At 40.2% G+C, this 18,084-nt stretch overlaps 1 protein-coding gene across 5 annotated transcripts in view; it reads left to right on the top strand.

Annotated features, from left to right (window-relative positions):
* The first annotated feature begins 3,165 nt into the window (after positions 1-3,165).
* The window catches only part of SFXN1 (sideroflexin 1), a 43,569-nt gene continuing 28,650 nt past the window's right edge, over positions 3,166-18,084 (top strand). For 3 of the 5 annotated variants that reach the window (XR_005294419.2, XM_043490665.1, XM_043490666.1), the window contains exon 1: positions 3,237-3,353. The gene's annotated coding sequence lies outside the window, so the exon portion shown is untranslated. Of the gene's footprint in view, positions 3,354-18,084 lie in introns of all 5 variants that reach the window. The other 2 variants (XM_038413257.2, XM_043490667.1) reach the window with 2 other exon arrangements.

Raw genomic sequence — 18,084 nt, 5'->3', positions numbered from 1 at the left:
CTATTGTTTAACTGTGCAATTAATCACAATTAATTTTTTTAATCGCAGTTAATTTTTTTGAGTTAATCATGTGAATTAACTGCGATTAATCGACAGCCCTAGCTTAAAATAAAAGGAGGGGAGAGAGGGTGTATGTGAAGATACTTGTGCTATTTCTTTAAAACTATACCAGGATGCAAGACAGTTTGTCTGTTTTCCATTGTGATCACTTTGAAACAGAGGGCAGGAAAGAGCAGGAGCAGCACAACTGAGTATCTCCCCTAACTTTCAATAATCTCATGAACAATCCAGTCCTTAATTTAAAAACAAAAGCTATGATATGCTATAGGTTGGATGTTAAGCATGATAATTACTAAAGATCAAGAAAATGCTTGAAATCAGAGCCAACTAATTCATACATGATCATGTCAAACATTGGCATTTTTGTTTTTAGAAGCAGCCACTGTGCAAAAATATCTCCAGTGATGCTGAGTTGTTTTCAATTACATTTTAGGACCAGGCACTGAGAGTAAATTTCTTTCCTGTCATGGGTTCTTTCCTTCTCCTTTCCTGTGAGCATTTCCCTGTTGCTCCTTTTCTCTGCAATATTTATAAAAGCAGAAGTGAAAATGATAAAGTAAATTAAAAAGTCCATTTTTATTGTCAGGATTGGCCTTTGAACCACACATTTTTCCTTTGAAGTTTTCATGAAATTGATTGATGATCCAATTTGCTTGTCATCCAGATGAAGTATATAAGCGTTACAGAAGTGACCAGTAATACCATTAAGTGTTATGTCAGCTTTTTCATTATGCCTTTAGCTTCATGATGTGATCCAGAAGACCACTGGTGCCAGTAGGAAAAGTTCACTATTCTGTGTCAGCGACTTCCATCAGACCTTACAAACTCACTACACCCAACACACTGCTTTCATAGTACTTATCCAAAAAGTATCCTGTAAAGTTTCAAATGAAAGCCAATGTCACACTGGTCATTAATATGATTATGAACTGTTTGTACTGACACTATATAAAGAATTATTTGATTTATATTATAATGATAATATATATATACTGAAATCATGCTTTAAAGTCTGCAACAAGGCAGAGGAGACAAACAAATCTTCTGCCACACAAAAGCATGTCTATTTACCTATCCCAGTATCCAATGTATGGGCCCCTGATGAGGGTCCTACATGTTAATTGCTCCTCTTGCTCCCCCCTCCCCCGCCCCCGTGGAATATCAGAGCCAATATTGATTCTATTAGGCATTTAGTTACAGGCTGCTGAGCTCAATTCACTTTCGGCCAATGGTGCACCAGCACTGAGGCTACCCTACTACAAGCTGAAATCATGACAAAGCTGAAATCACTGAGTGTTGTGTTAAGTAGTGGGGGGCGCCTGAAGATATATTGTGGAGCAGTCGCCAGGATGGCTTGAGCAGCTCATAAGCAGAGCAGAGCAGAGCAGAGCAGAGCAATGCAATGCAATGCAATTTGTAGGACAGCTGATAGAGCGGAGTAGAGCCCCACAGAGAGGTAGGGCAATCAGCTTCAGGCTACATAAGGTGCCCCTTAACCCTCCCAATTCCACCTAGGTTAGGAGGTAAAGCTCTGCAGATAAACTTTCAAACTCTGCACTGACCAGGGACAGAGACTTTTGGGTTGTGGGACTTTGGGTGACTTTTGGTTTGCTAGACTCAAGAACCAAAGGGAAAGAACACAGCCCAATTTGCTTGGGATGGGTTTTGCTCATGGGTTGTGTTATGAATCCTGTTGATGGTGTTTCCCCAACATAATGCCACATTGTTTCTCTCTGTTATTAAAAGGCTTTTGCTGCACTCAGACTCTGTACTTGCAAGAGGGGAAGTATTGCCTCTTAGAGGCGCCCAGCAGGGGTGGTGTATATTTGTTCCAGGTCACTGGGTGGGGGCTCAAGCCGGTTTTGCATTGTGTTATTGGAATGGAACCCCTAGATACTGAACCCGGCCCTTGTTGCTCCTAACTCTGACTAGCAGAAGGGTTATATTTGTTTTCACTTTAAGTAGATTCCAGTGGTGTGCTGTTATAAAGGATCTGACCCTGAGTTGTGCCAGCTAAGCAGTGTGCACGCTATCTCTTTGAAGAGAGCTTACCTTGTTATTGCTGTGAGTGTCTTGGATACTACAGGTTTCAGAGTAGCAGCTGTGTTAGTCTGTATTCGCAAAAAGAAAAGCAGTACTTGTGGCACCTTAGAGACTAACAAATTTATTAGAGCATAAGCTTTCGTGAGCTACAGCTCACGAAAGCTTATGCTCTAATAAATTTGTTAGTCTCTAAGGTGCCACAAGTACTCCTTTTCTTTTTTTGAAAATTAATGTTTTGTTTGAATGTTTAATGAAAATTAATGTTTGCTTTAGCACAGCTTCAAGTATCTGAAGGCCTACAAGTATAATTTTGAATTACCTTGTTCATTTTAATGAAAGACAATTGCACATATTAAAAAAAAACACCACCAACAACAAACTAGGGAGCTGTCTGGCTGTTCCAGGTCTCCCAGGCCAGCCTTGCTTTGGAGGCAAGTGTCAGATTTTGAAATTACACCTTCAAAATGGCAAAACTTAAGTGTGGAAAGCTGATTGTAAGGGGGCACTTCTCAGTCCCTGGCACCCTCCAGGCACCTCAGCCCTCCCGGGGACGGGCGGGCAGGATCGGTGCTGGGACTGGGGATGCTGAGGGTGCCCCCGGCTTGAAGTGTTTTACATCATCCGCAGGGTTTACGGTTCGGTTCAACAGAAAGGAAAAAGGAGGACTTGTGGCCCCTTAGAGACGAACAAGTTTAGCACACGCTTTCGTGAGCTACGGCTCACTTCTGTAGCTCACGAAAGCTCACGCTCTAATAAATGTGTTAGTCTCTAAGGGGCCACAAGTCCTCCTTTTCCTTTTGCGAATACAGACTCACACGGCGGCTACTCTGAACCCAGTTCGGTTCAATGGCTCTCAGCACCCGGGCCTCTACGCATCGTCGCCGCCCCGCGGGCGGGGAGCGGAGCGGGGACTGTGCTTAGCCACCCTCCCACCGGGTTGGGGGGCGGCGCAGGGAAGGGCAGTGCCCCCCCCCGGGGGGGCTGCAAAGGGGCCTCATTACAGAACGGATCCAACAAGCTACGGCTAATCCCCATGATTTCCCCCGCCTATCTCTTCCCCTCCCCGTTCCTGCCCCATTGCTCCGGCCTTGCTGCCCCCCCCCTTCCCTCCACCGGGGGCTGCCCCCTCCCCCGCTCGTCTCGTCTCCTCCCCTCGGCGGGCCGGGCGCCCGCCTCCCGCTCCCGCCTGCCCGGCGCTGGCGGACTCTCTTCCGGCGGCGGGCTGTGCGGAGCGGCGGGCAGCGGGCGCGGTGAGTGCGCGGCAGCGGGAGCCCCGCCAGGGTTAACGCCGCCTGCCCTTCCCACGCCCGGGGAACTGGGGCAGCCTCCCGGGGGGGGCGGGTGGGCGAGTCAGTTACGCTTCCTGCCGCAGCCCCCTCCACGCGCGGCGGACTGGGGGCTCCCCTGCCGGGCAGCCCCCACTGCAGCGAGCCCCTTCCCGGGTAATCGCATCCCCAAAAGACCGGTGCCTGGGGGGCAGCTTCCCGGGGTTATGTCCTTAGGCAGAGTCCCTCCCCTCTATGCAAGAGGGAGGCCTGGGGGTCACCCCTAATGCAGCAACCTCCCTCCAGATTGGACCCCCCCCCGCGCTCCAATTAATAAACAGGCATGACATTGCAGAGTGAGCGCGCGGGGGGGGGTCCGTGTTTGGCCCGTACCCTCCAGGGTTGGCTAGTAGCCGCACACGTGCCCTGGGGCACCGGTGGGTTCCTCTGTGCTGGATCTGCTGCTCCTCGGGTACACCCAGGTGACTCGACTAATGCACCCGGCTTGGGGCGGGATGTATAATCAAGATGAGGGCATGGGGGGGGGGCGCAGATTTATACCTAGGCACAGTAAAGACCCTCAGTTCCAATCCTTTCCGGAAAAGATGCCTTATAATGGGGAAAAGCACCACGATGAGGCCCATATGAGTGTCTAGATAAAGAGAAATAACCCCTGCTTCAAGAAAAGGAGGACTCGTGGCCCCTTAGAGACTAACACATTTATTAGAGCATAAGCTTTCGTGAGCTACAGCTCACTGCATCGGATGCATGAACCCCTGCTTCAGTTTCCTGTTGACACAGATAAGGGGAAGAAAACGCATTAACCCTCCGGAGGAGGCAAGCTTGAAGCAGTTGCCTTTGGGGATGAAATGAAGAGCTTGAAATAACTGTTCCTTGGCAAAGAAGCTCTTTGGAAAAAATAGGGGAGAAATGTGTGGTGAATGCCCATGTGTGTGGCTCAGGGGCGGCAGGGATCAGAGGAGGGGCTGTAAATTGAAAGCACGCTGCTGAGCTGGCTGCTGCTGCTGCAAACCTCTAGCATCTGGAAGTGGCTTCAGTGCAGAATGACGAAATCTCCCTCCAAGTTACACACCAAAGATGGCTGCTGTATTGAGGAGTCAGTCTCCGCAGCAGGCCCTATCCATTCAACACAGACTACAGCTTTTGTTGCTAGGCTACAAACAGGACTTACTTTTTGCCTTATAAATCTGTCTGGTAGTGGTGTTGTGGTGGGAGGGGCTGGTTCTAGCAAGTGATGTGTTTTTTTATTAATGCAGTTGGAAAAGTAGGCATTGCAATCAAAGCTTTCTGGTTTCAAGGGATATTTGACCAGCAAATGCTACTTTAGGGTAGAAAAAATCTGGCAACTGGTTTGTAATTTTCTTTCTCGCTGTCTTGCGCTGCTGCTCTCTCCCAGCTATCATCTTTTTAAACTGGGGCTGCCAGCATAACGCCGAGAGGGAACAGCGCTGCTAAATGACAGAGATAAATCTGAAATACGCTGCATATTTGGCATCATGTAAAGATGCTCCTCTCCCCCAAAATTATCCTCCCTTAAAACAATCTAGCACTAATTATACTTTAAAATGAGAGGTGTTGGCCTGATGTTTCTGGAGTCTGAAGTCTTTTTATCATCAGAACATTACAGTAGGAGTAGTTGCAGTGTGTGCCGCCCCATCGTTGCCTTGTCAGACTGCTTCAGCCTTGAGGTAGAGGGGTCACCTTTTCCAGGTGGGAGGGAGTAGTTCGGTCCCCAGCATCTTCAGGCCCTGGCTACTCCACAGAAACTGTCAAAAGACACATCATTGTGATGGGCATTTTCAGGTCTGGGGGAAGGATAATCCATATCCATTGGGGACAAGACTGAGACTACCCAAAAAGAGTACATCTACACAGTAGTTAAACACCCATGGCTGGCCTGGGTCAGCTGACTCGGGCTCAGGCTACAAGGATGTAAAATTGCTGTGTTGGGCTCTGGGATCCCATGAGGTAGGGAGGAGGGGTCTCAGAGCCCAGACTCCAGCCCAAGCCCGGACATCTACACAGCGATTTTTAACTCTGCAGCCCAAGCCAGAGTCAGCTGACCGTTAATTCATGCCGGTCTTTAATTCTAGTGCAGACATGTGCAAAAAAGGTGACCAGGGTCAGATCACTTGATGATGACCTGTTCTGTTCATTGCCTCTGGGGCACTTGGCATTGGCCACTGTCGGAAGACAGGATACTGGTCTAGATGGCCTTTGGTCTGATCCAGCAGGGGCGTTCTTATGTTCTTGAAATGCCAGTGTGTTAATTTCAAAATTAAGCTAGTGAGAATGGTTAGCAAATTTTCATAGCATTAGCATCCTTATAAATCATGCTGTGATGTTTGGCATATCCTAATAAATTATAAGGGTGTTGGCTCAAATTAATAGCTACTGCCATTCGCTTAAATGAGCTTTTGCATCACAGCAGTTTGTTTTCATGCCATCTCCCATTCTGATGGGTGAGGTTGCACAGGGCTTGAAAATGTACCCAGCATCATGGGTGGTAGGTATAATAGGCCAGGGGACGCTTTGTCTCTGCTAGAGCTGCCGCTGGACCCCAGTTGCAGGTTCAAGGGGGGAAATGTTTGCTTTTTATTATGCCCCATGTAGGTCCCTTCCCTGTCTCATGCAGGTCAAATACATCCCTGCTAGTCTTTCTGTGGAAGCACTCTGCTTCTCCAGTTAAAGCTGGACCTTCCACACAACTTGCCTCCTTCCTGTTCAATTTATGCTGGTCAGACACACAGAGTCTTCTGCTGGAGTGGCAGGAGGACACTTGGCTTACCAACAAAGCCTGCTGCTATGGTGACAGGCATCTGGGGCCATTCTCTTGGACTTCATCCTGCCCAAAATCAGGGAGCATCAGGCTGAAGATGTTGGATAGAGTGAAGGACAGAAACAGTGGGTCCCCTGTCTGCCAGCACAGCAGAGAATGCTTGTATAAGGACACCCTACAAAGCAGAAGGGTTGTGGGGGGGAGAGGCTTTGCTGACACCGATTCAGCAGAGCCCTCTTCTGGGATTATTGCCCCCGCACTAGTGCCTTTGCCCAAGGTTTTGGAAATGGCAGTCCTCATTGTACATAAATGCTGCTTCCTCAATCATTAGCAGTGTTGGAATCCTCCTGCCCATCCATCATAATAACATTAGCTGTCCTGTTTTTATTCTGGCGCTAGAGATGTCCATCTGTAGAGTTAGGAAGGCATCACTGCATTAGTTTATACTTGGCTCACATTTAGAAGTTTATGTTCACAAATATATGGTCTAGAAACTTTATTTTTATTTTATTCAATGAACGCTTAGATTCTGCAGAAACTGGTAACACTTGTACAGAGAAGATTTCTGCTCACCTGGGAGTTAATTAATTTGTCATTGTGATTTTAGTAACCAGTACAACTTAAAATGTTCTAAAACCTTAAATTTTGACTACAGCTAAATTCAGTGCTTTTCATTTGTATTTTATTGTGAGTAAAAAAGTTACCAAGTGTATCACCCTTTGAAAACTCATCTGATCTATGACTAATTGAATCACATATAGTTGCTTCTTCATTTGTGACTCTTGCTTCAGGTTACAAAGTAGCCATATAACATTTTACATTTAATAAAGAAAAAAGTGAACTTTGAAACATTACACTTGAGAGTTTAATTCCTGATGACTTCTGAAAGTGCAGTTTTCAGACCCATTGCAGCTACTGTTGTTAACCTTTAAACAAAGTTTAAAGTCTTCCACTGCTGCTGATTCCATGGTAAAACTAACAGTAGCCTTTGTACTAAAAACTGTTGTTTAGACTTTGCTCTGGTTTGTGATTTCATTTTCAGGGGAGGATACTGTCACTTCGTATGATATTTTTCAAGTTTATTAAACCCATTTATTTAAACCCATTAAGTTTGGTATGGGACACTTGAAAAAAAATGGCAGATGTTTCCATCTTATCAGAGAGTAAGAAGGGGCAAACTTGAGTGTGTTTGGTAGTATTGCTTTTAGATGCCCCTTCAAATTACCCTCCTAAATATCAGTAGGGGATCAGAAAAGACAAAAACTATTAAATAAAGTTTCTCTCAAAAACTGATTTTAAAAAATTAGCCAATTAAAAAATGAGTTGAGAGTGTCCCTTAAAGAGTTCTTATCTGTTATGCACAAACATCTTTTATAATGTCTTCTAAAGTGCCATGCACACCTAACTATATATAAAGATAAGGGCCCACATCTGAGGAGTCTAATCTGAGGTCATGATTCTGCTAAGAATTGCATATGGAGTATTCACAGTGCATCAAGTTAAGCACAGGCATGGGTGGTGGTTTTGTTTGTTTTTTGGGTTTTTGTTTGTTTGTTTTTTTAGGACTGTGGCATCCCTCGTCCCAACGAATGAAACTACTCACACACCTAAATTTATGCATGTTTGTCAGTGTTTGCAAGACTTGGGCCTAAATGGAACATAATGTAGACAAAGGAGGAGGAAGAGATGCGGGAGAGAAAGTTATACATAACTTTATGCATCTGACTTCTTTCTTAACAACATCTTTAAGACTGTATTGAAGTTAGACTAAACTGACATAGGAGAGGTTTTTTTTACCCAACTAACTTAATCTGGAGGCAGTGTGGTCCAGTGGATAGGACATTGGACCTGACACTGGATGACACTGTTGTAGGAGACCTAGTTTATATTTCCAATTTTGTCATTGCCTTTCTCTCTGTCCTTTGACACGCCGTCAAGCCATATAACCTCTCTGTGACTCAATTTCCCCATCTGTAAATTCAAGGTAATGATTCCTTCTCTTATGAAGCATTCTGAGATCTATAAGTGAAAAGTGCTTAATAAATATTGTTGTTTATGATATTTTTCCTCATAATCTTGAATTCTGGATTAGAACCATCTGGATCTTTATGTCCGAGCTTTATTAAAAAGTAAATATAATTTGAATTCAAGTGGTGAATGTGTTGTGTTTCTGGAATCAGTGAAAATTTTATTGTCAAAAAGTAACAAATAAAAAAAAATGTCTGTATATTCACAGCAGAAGCAACTGTTCAACTGTGTTAAATAAAAATATCTTTGGGGTTTTTAATACTTTCCCATAGTGCATGTCCTTGCATTGTGACAATCACTTCAGCTTGACTGTTTAGTGTGAATTATGTTAATAGTTGACATGTCTGCATAATTAATTTTGTTTTTCAGCATCTCTGCTAGTGAGCTATTTGAAAAGGAATGCTGACAATAACTGGAAGTTGAATACCTGATGAGATAATTGTGCTGCTTGTGTTTAATTTTCTCAGATTTTGAAGCCTCAGGGGTGAAAATGTTGTGGCGCTATTAATTCAATACTCTTATTAAATAGATCATTCCACTTCTGATGGTGTTTATTTAATAATGTAATCTCTGGAAGTGATAAAATAAGATCCCAAAAAAGAGCAGTAAATGATTTGATAGCTGTTGAGCTCTGGCTTCATCAGATGACTGTAGCTGCTGAAATCTTTTTACAAGATTCGTTCATTTACTTCCCATGCATGTTCCCTTTAAAAACTTTTCATTAAATTTATCTGATTTCCTGAGTTATCTTAATTTTATGTAACCAAAATGTTCATTATTTTTCTTTCTTACAATTTTATTATTCGTAATATTCAGGTACAGATTTTGTATCACTAAGGATATAGATTCATAGATACTAAGGTCAGAAGGGACCATTCTGATCATCTAGTCCGACCTCCTGCACAGTGCAGGCCACAGAATCTCACCCACCCACTCCTATGAAAAACCTCACCCATGTCTGAGCTATTGAAGTCCTTAAATCATGGTTCAAAGACTTCAAGGAGCAGAGAAGCCTCCCTCAAGTCAACCATGCCCCATGCTACAGAGGAAGGCAAAAAACCTCCAGGGCCTCTCCAATCTGCCCTGGAGGAAAATTCCTTCCCTACCCCAAATATGGCAATCAGCTAAACCCTGAGCATATGGGCAAGATTCACCAGCCAGATACCCAGGAAAGAATTTTCTATAGTAACTCAGATCCCATCCATCTAATATCCCATCTCAGGGGATTTGGCCTATTTACCCTGAATATTTAAAGATCAATTACTTACCAAAATCCCATTATCCCATCATACCATCTCCTCCATAAACTTATCGAGTAGAATCTTAAAGCCAGATAGATCTTTTGCCCCCACTGCTTCCCTTGGAAGGCTATTCCAAAACTTCACTCCTCTGATGGTTAAAAACCTTCGTCTGATTTCAAGTCTAAACTTCCTGGTGGCCAGTTTATACCCATTTGTTCTTGTGTCCACATTGGTGCTGAGCTGAAATAATTCCTCTCCCTCTCCTGTATTTATCCCTCTGATATATTTATAGAGAGCAATCATATCTCCCCTCAACCTTCTTTTAGTTAGGCTAAACAAGCCAAGCTCCTTAAGTCTCCTTTCATTAGACAAGTTTTCCATTCCTCGGATCATCCTAGTAGCCCTTCTCTGTACCTGCTCCAGTTTGAATTCATCCTTTTTAAACATGGGAGACCAGAACTGCACACAGTATTCTAGGTGAGGTCTCACCAGTGCCTTGTATAACGGTACTAAAACCTCCTTATCCCTACTGGAAATGCCTCTCTTGATGCATCCCAAAACCGCATTAGCTTTTTTCACAGTCATATCACATTGGCAGCTCATAGTCATCCTATGATCAACCAATACTCCAAGGTCCTTCTCCTCTTCCGTTACTTCTAATTGATGCGTAACGGAAGAGGAGAAGGACCTGATATAGTTCTGATCACAGTATAAATCAGGAGCAACTCCATTGGAGTGGAGTTAAACAAATGGAAAACTGGTGTAAGTGAAATCGGAATCAGGTCTTACATAATTTGTTATCAAATTTATTTGATCACTTCTGGTGTTGGATTTTTGTGCCTTCAGACTGGCCTTAAGTCTGGTATTCCTCTAGGGTAATTTAAAACTAGCTTCTGAAAATGAATGTATCTGACTAACATAGAGCTGATTAAAATACTGTTACAAGACCGCATGAATACAAGGTATTGTACCAGTTCAAAGGATCTTTGGCTGCAGGCTCATTATTTCACCAGAAAAGAGAATTATGCCTTCCAGTTAAGTAGGGCGTCTTCAATACATTTAAAAATAGCCATGATAATAATACCTTTGTGCATGGTTCCCATTTCTTGTTTCACAGCTGAAGTATTTTTTGTGTATAGGGATAGTTTCCAAAGTATTTATTAAAACACTTTGCTTGTGTAGTTTAGTTTGTATGGGATTTTATGTACATCTTCACTATTTACTAACAGTGGATGATAAGTTATGCAGAACAGGAAAGAAATACATGAACTGTTTTTCCCATTCAGACTGTTGGTATCTACCTCTCTGTTGTTAACAGATGGTCTACCAACAAGCAAAACAAAACAAAAATTGGGATTTTACAATCCCAGGAGCACCAAGGATAATACTTCTATATCAAAAATATTTCTGTGAAAAGTTTGTAAATTTGGCAAGACAAGGAAATATCCTTGCTCTTTGTTATGTGTATACCATTTTAACAGTGCTTTCCACTATGAAATCAGAAAGCTTAGCAGCTTTTTTTCAACTTTTAGGTGACTGTAAAGTGTGGGCTCCTTACACTGTTACCCTTTATGTGTTAAGAGGACTTAGGGTTTCATTACGCTCAGATAAATTTATTGTCTGAAGTATACAGAATTATCTTGAATCAATGCATTTTCACTTAACACAAACTGTCGTCTTTGCTCTTTGGATTGTATTAATCACATCTCTGGATGATATGATGTATTTTAGATTTTTCATACTTGCTTTTATTTTCTCAAGATTTCTGCATCTGCCAAATATACCATATACAGAAAAAAATCCAGAGGAGGAAGAAAACTTTTTGTTTTCTTAGGCAGCTGCTAATTAACTTCCCCATCTTTCACTTAACTCCATGTGGACTGACAGCTGTGCACACACAGAGCTCCAAGCAGGATTGGGGCTAAAAATGGTGAACATAATTGTCACTGGTTTTCATCATTCATGTATCATTTAACATTTTGAAATGTTTTACCTATAGTAATGAAAAATATGGTGTTACAATAATTTTTAAAAGATAAGTAATGAATATTCTCTGCCATGACATTTATCATTCTTTCCTTGGTGCATTAAGTTCATAGATTCATAGATACTAAGGTCAGAAGGGACCATTCTGATCATCTAGTCCGACCTCCTGCACAGCGCAGGCCACAGAATCTCACCCACCTACTCCTATAAAAATCCTCACCTATATAAGTTAATGTGACAGGGTGGATAAAAATCAAAAAATTTTTGAAAAAAATCATAAAGATCAGATTTTTTTATTCAATCAGATTATTTTAATTTGTTAAATTATTTTTTCTTTTTAAAAATAAACCTCTTTAAAATATGCTAAGGCCTAGTATTATTTCTTAAACATTTTAAATAAAAAATAAATATGCTGAATCCATGAGCATCTATCAAAAACTTTGAGTTCAAGGCTTCTTTTCTATGTAAAGAAAGAATCGGGGAAAAACTTTTAACTTTTGAGGTCAAGCTTTATGAATATGTCACAATAGACAGTAGAGTTTGATCTTGTGCTGGTGGGTACAAGAGTCTGATGTCTTCACAGGGGGCCCAGCCTCTGATTCCAGGAAACACCATCAGGTATCTCATTAGGATCATCCACTGAGCCAATCTGTGTGGTCTCAGACTCCTGTTTTTTTGGCTTCGCCCTAATGGAGCTCTGATTTGACTCAGTTCTCAAATTATGAATATTTATAACCCCACCCCGCATGGAAACTTACTCTCCAGCACATGGAAAAATACTGACGTTTATGTATCCAAAATATTTAAGGTTTGTTTGTTTAATCAAAATGATTTTATATGCTGTTTTGTGTGTTTAATTAAATTCCAGTTACCATCCTAATGTAGCTTGACGCAAATCATGATCAAAATGTTAATTAACTAGTAAATAGGCAATATATCATTTGCCATTTTCTAACTTACTAAAAATGTATTTATTAATAAGAATCTGAAAATATTAAACTATATAATTGCTTAAATAAATGTTATAGTTATAGTGTACCCTCCTAGGTAGCAAAAAATGTACCAAATCTAATGTAAAGGTTCTGTTTAGCTGTAAATCAGTATGTTTTAATGGTCATATCAACCAATGAGAGTGCATCTTTCTTTAGAAAATAAGTTTAATCCACTTTTGCATTTCCAGTTGATGATTTATCAAGGCTTTCCACTTGCTGATTAAAATCTCAATTTCAATAGCCTTGATTTAAATCAGTCCATCTGATGAAACAATGTTGTTGGCCCTCTTCGTCTTATTTAATTTGTAGTCATTTGAACATTCATCCTCAAGGAAAATGTAAACACTTGTTTTTGATAGAGATGGCTCATTCCCATATGAAGGAATGCCAGTCCTTTCAACAGCTGCTAGACTTTAACAGTGCATTCTCTCCATGTTGTCTTGCAGTTGAAGCTTCCATTACCTTTTTCTGCTTTCCACCTACTCCCATATTTCAGATTATCCATATCATTTTCCATTCTGTAAAGACTGATACTTAAATTATCACAGTCTTTTGATGCTGAAAACTTGCTGAACTGATGCACTTCACATTTTAATAGTTAAAACGACAAAACACACAGCTGAAAACCCATTAATTGAGGGCCCTTGTTATTTCTTACAGATGGTGATTAAATCTAAGGAGCTAATATGTTAATTAATGAAGATATTGTTTTAAAGTAACTACCAAGAGTATGATCCCGCCATTGAAGTCGTGATGAGAATTGTGTGTAGAGAGGTTATGCAGGAAAGTGTAGGAGAGAAACACAAAAAGGAAAATAGGAGGCCATGAGTCTATTAGAAATCTGAGTTCATAGGTTTTGTGTAGAATTGGTTGAAAATCCAGTTAAAAATGCCCTGGGAATTTTTTTTAAATGGTAAAAATGTTAAAATTTCATCAAAATGTTTCAATTGTTGAAATATTTCAACAGCTCCATAAGTGATTGAAAACTTGCATTTTTTTGTGAAAAAATACTTTTCATTAAAAAAATCAGATTTTTAATAAAAAAACGTAGTGGAAAACTTGAAATGATTGAAACATCAGTCAGTTTCTACTAACTCTAGTTATGTAAAATGGTCAAAATTAAACGTCTGTGGGTGCAAAAGTGGCTGAGTGTAATTTACACAGAGAGGATCCTACTTTAACAGACACGTTACACCCCTTGTTAATTTCTTTTACAATTATAGATCTTACCCTCCTTGTGTAAGTTACAGCAATTCAGAGAATATTGCTTATTCTCACTTATCAGTCAGTAACTAACAGTTCACCTCTGAATTTGGCCTATTGAATTTGGCAGGATGGAAGCTGACTTAAAATTTTACATGCTCCACACCTCTCAAGGAAATTCTAGATATTTTCCCGTCACTTTAGTGCTGGTTTTATGATCAGAAGAAACACTAATATTTAAATGAATGCATAACTTTACAATGTTAGCATTACTTTGATGATTAAACCAGCATTCATGCAGCAGAAGATTTTTTGTACAGTCCCTGGCACTGTGTGAACCTTATGTAAATGTCAAACCTTTTTAAAACAAAATGACTCTTTGAAATGAATACAGCTTCTCTTTGTAGACCTCTTTCTTAAATATGGGAAAGATTATATAGCACTGTGGAAGAATTCATCATATTAAGTGTTAGAGATTAAAAATGAGCTATTTGCAATAGTGAATCAAAGCAAAAGTTCATTACCTTAAATATATGAAACAGGTCATATTGGCTTCTTTCAATTTACTGTACATTACAAGCTAACAAAATCTGAAAATTGTACTAAACTGTTAGTCAATGAACAGATCATTAATTGTCTCATATTAATGCAAGTTTACATTTTTATTTATTATTTGAATGCTGGTAATGTTGATGCTATATAGAATTTAGAGGAAGGTACAGCACATGCCCCAGGAAGCTTGGAAAGAGTACAATTTAGATACACAACATGCTGGGTCTCAACATTTGGAAGTAGCAGGATTTATTCTTTTCCCCCCTCTCTTTTTCTAAGCAGTATTTTATTCTTAGTAAAATGTATCTGCCCCTACTGTATAATGATTTGGCCAGACAAGTTTCTCACATGTGATCAAACTTTACCTACGTGGATCTGGTAGAATCACCTGCATCAGTATCAATAGTCTACCTACTAAGATTCCTAAAATAAAGTACCAGTTTATGCTTAATTGATATATCTCCCAGAAATCAAATTGATACCTAATGATATCAGTGGCATTGAGTCTTGCTTAATTGTTTTTGGTCCTCTTGAAAATCGCTTGGAAGTTTCAACTAACACTTAATGTGTGCGCCCTTTTGAGTAAGGCAGGACCAAGAGAGCATAAGATGCTTTTGATGCACTCTGCGCTGACTCATTTTATTTCCACATGCTAATTAACAATCTATAAAGCACATTAGATGACAAGTGGGAATTCTTTTTCTTCCTTCCCTCCCTTCCCCAACTGGATAATTTAAGAGAATTTATTTACTACACTATCATAGAGCAGTGGTTCCCAAACTTGTTCCGCCGCTTGTGCAGGGAAAGCCCCTGGCAGGCTGGGCCGGTTTGTTTACCTGCCGCGTCCGCACGTTCGGCTGATCGCGGATCCCAGTGGCCGCGGTTCACTGCTCTAGACCAATGGGAGCTGCTGGAAGCGGCGGCCAGTAGTCCCTCAGTCTGCACCGCTTCCAGCAGCTCCCATTGGCCTGGAGTAGCGAACCGCAGCCACTGGGAGCCGCGATCGGCCAAACCTGCGGACACTGCAGGTAAAGAAACCGGCTCGGCCCGCCAGGGGCTTTCCCTGCACAAGCGGTGGAACAAGTTTGGGAACCACTGTCATAGAGTATGTAAGTAATTGCTGTTGCAGAGATGGTTAAAGATTAGTATTCAGACATTCTGGGTTCTGTTCTTGGCTCGGACTTGCCTTGTAGACATGAGCAAGTTATTACTTCTTTGCCTCAGTGTCCTTATCTTTAAAATGGGGGAAATGATATCTCACAGAGGTGTTGAGAAACCTGATAAGTGTTGTTAAAGGTCTTTTTGAGAACCTTGGTGAAAGTCACTGTATAAAAGTAAAGTATTATTAGATTTTACTGGTCTATTAGCAGTTACTTAGTTACCATGAAGAGTACCTTCAGCATTTCAAAGTACTTTTATAAATAGCTTGTCATTGTGCCAACTTGTTTCTTTTGAAGTTCCTGCATTAGAAAGGTGTTCCGCTTTTTGATGAAGGAAGGTGGCCAACTCTCTCTAAAAAAAAAAAATGCAAATAGATAGTACTGTCTCCTAACTAAGATTCCCTTTCAATATAATAATAGAAGTAGATTCCCCAACTTCCCACCCCCATATTGAATTGGTTTTATTATCCTTCTAGCATCCTGGGGGACTTTGAGCTTCTCTTGTGTAAGCTGATTGTGGATCTTTGAAATATGAGAGATAATGTAAGTTATCTGTATATTTAACATGTACTGAAACTATATTTACAGTACGTTTGGCCAACAGTATTAGTGCTCTTTGAGTCCCCTGGTTTATGGTTACTTATTTTAGTAAATATACAGTAGTTTTGAATATATTTACGGTACTTGGATCTCTCTCCGAGAAGGAAAAAGTGAAGTTCATAATGGAACGAAGTTATGACAGAAAGGAAGAAAGAGGTAGTAAGTAGAGCTGGTACAATAATAAGTGACTATATTTTTTAAAGTTCACTGGTAATTATTGAATAATTCAGTTGACATATACTCCTATGCATTATTAGACTGACTCCTTAATTGGTTAAAGCATATTTAGTGAATATATCATTTGATGACTACTTGTCAAATTCATTGAATAATTATATACAACAAATTTTGTTTTCTGTTATTCAGCTAGGTAATAAAACTATTAAATAGAAAGTTAATTATTATGAGTACAATATTGAATTGCAACAACAATCGGCACATAAAGGTGCCATTTAAATTGCAAGGTTCTGGCCTGAAAAGGAGTGATGGCACTAGTACTTTTAACCTTAGCAAGAAGATGTAGATCTTGGGCTAATAGGTGTTGGGCATCAACTGCAGTAGATAAACCTTTTTTATCTGGGGACCAATAGTGAATTCTGTTGCAAGTGAGCAACTCCCAGTTAGGTCAGTGGGAACTCTTCATGTGCCCTAATCATTACTGGAAACTATTTGTCCTTATTTCATCTTTATTTTTTCTGGTTTCACAAGTTTGTGTTCTATTTCATATTTAGGTCATGTGATTTTTTTCAAGTCCCATCTGTTGGAAAGACCTTGGCACACTTTGCTTTGACAAGGCCAGCATTCAGAATAGCTAATTTGACTTTATTGCCAAATAATCCAACCTCTTAATCCAATGCAATTGTCAAAATAAAAGATGTGAGAACATGAACTGCTTTGCGAGTCTTTGAAATGACCTGTGACAGCATAGGCTTCTGTTTATTGAGACAGTAACAACATTCCTAAAACAGCATTGCGCAAGCAGTGCATCACAGACCTCCTTTAGTAAAATAGCCAGGCTAATAACACTTGTCTAGAGAAACATTTAGATGCTTAAATGATCTTAACACATTAAGAGTATAAACCAGGAAAACAGGCTTGAAACATCAGACAGTAGTAGTAGCAGACAGTTCACTGGCTGCAATATGCACTCATGATTTGTGCTTTTTGTTTTTGTTTAGATGTTTGCAGCCTTTGAGTGAATACCTCTTTATACTACTAACCTCTGCACCGCCAGGACAAAAAAGTGTCAATTTATCTATACAATTTACAGTTTTTCTGGTGCCAGAATAAATTAGGGGACTAGAAACAAAAATCCATGTGGTTCCTGACAAGGAGAAATATGTATGCATACTGTAAACTTTGTTTATGAGTTTTTAGCAGGATAGCAATCAGGTATTGACTGATGTTTAAGTCAAGAATAGGATTTGTTGTCTAGCACAGTAGAATGTTTGTTAAAGGTTAATCTTGGAACTGGCTGAAACAGAAATCTTTTTAATGTAATGGCTTTGTTATTTCAATCTTCTATGTTTGACACTATAGACTAAATGTAAAAATATTATATTGTGATAGGAGATCATTTGTTTTTATTTAGATTGAAAACACTATAAGATCAAATCTTTTTTTCTTCTAAAGAATGGTTATTTAACTGAAAGAAATAGTGTATAATTATCAGGGACATGCATAAAGGAATAGTATCAAGGTAAATGAGAACAAAATATGACTTCATCAAGGTCATTAACAAGTTTTATTTAACAGTGTTGGTCCTTGTGTGGATCATTGGGTCATTCCATGGTTAACCATTTACTGTGCTGGAAGGTGACTCCTAATCTGTTACCTGTCTTTCTACCAGTTTCTTTCTAATCCATGACAGAACTTTGCTTCTGTTGACTACTTAGTTTCCTTCAAAACCTCTTCGGAGGGACTTTGTCTATTCTGTTATGGAAAGCCAAATGAATTGTATTTGCCAGTTCTTCTTTTTCCACTATTAAATTTCATGTATAACACAGCTGCTTTGCATACTTGGTAAGATTAGTTGGAGCCAATTTTGCCTTCACGTGTGTGCCAACAGTCATTGATTTTGATAGGAGATAAACGTGGAGCAGAATTTGGGCAAACTGAATCTCAGTGACAGATCTTGTAGGGAATTAACAGCTT

Source organism: Dermochelys coriacea, chromosome 8 (assembly GCF_009764565.3).
Source record: "Dermochelys coriacea isolate rDerCor1 chromosome 8, rDerCor1.pri.v4, whole genome shotgun sequence".
Classification (NCBI taxonomy): Eukaryota; Metazoa; Chordata; order Testudines; family Dermochelyidae; genus Dermochelys; species Dermochelys coriacea.
Note: the sequence above shows the minus strand (reverse complement) of the source record. Positions and strands in the feature narration are given on the sequence as shown.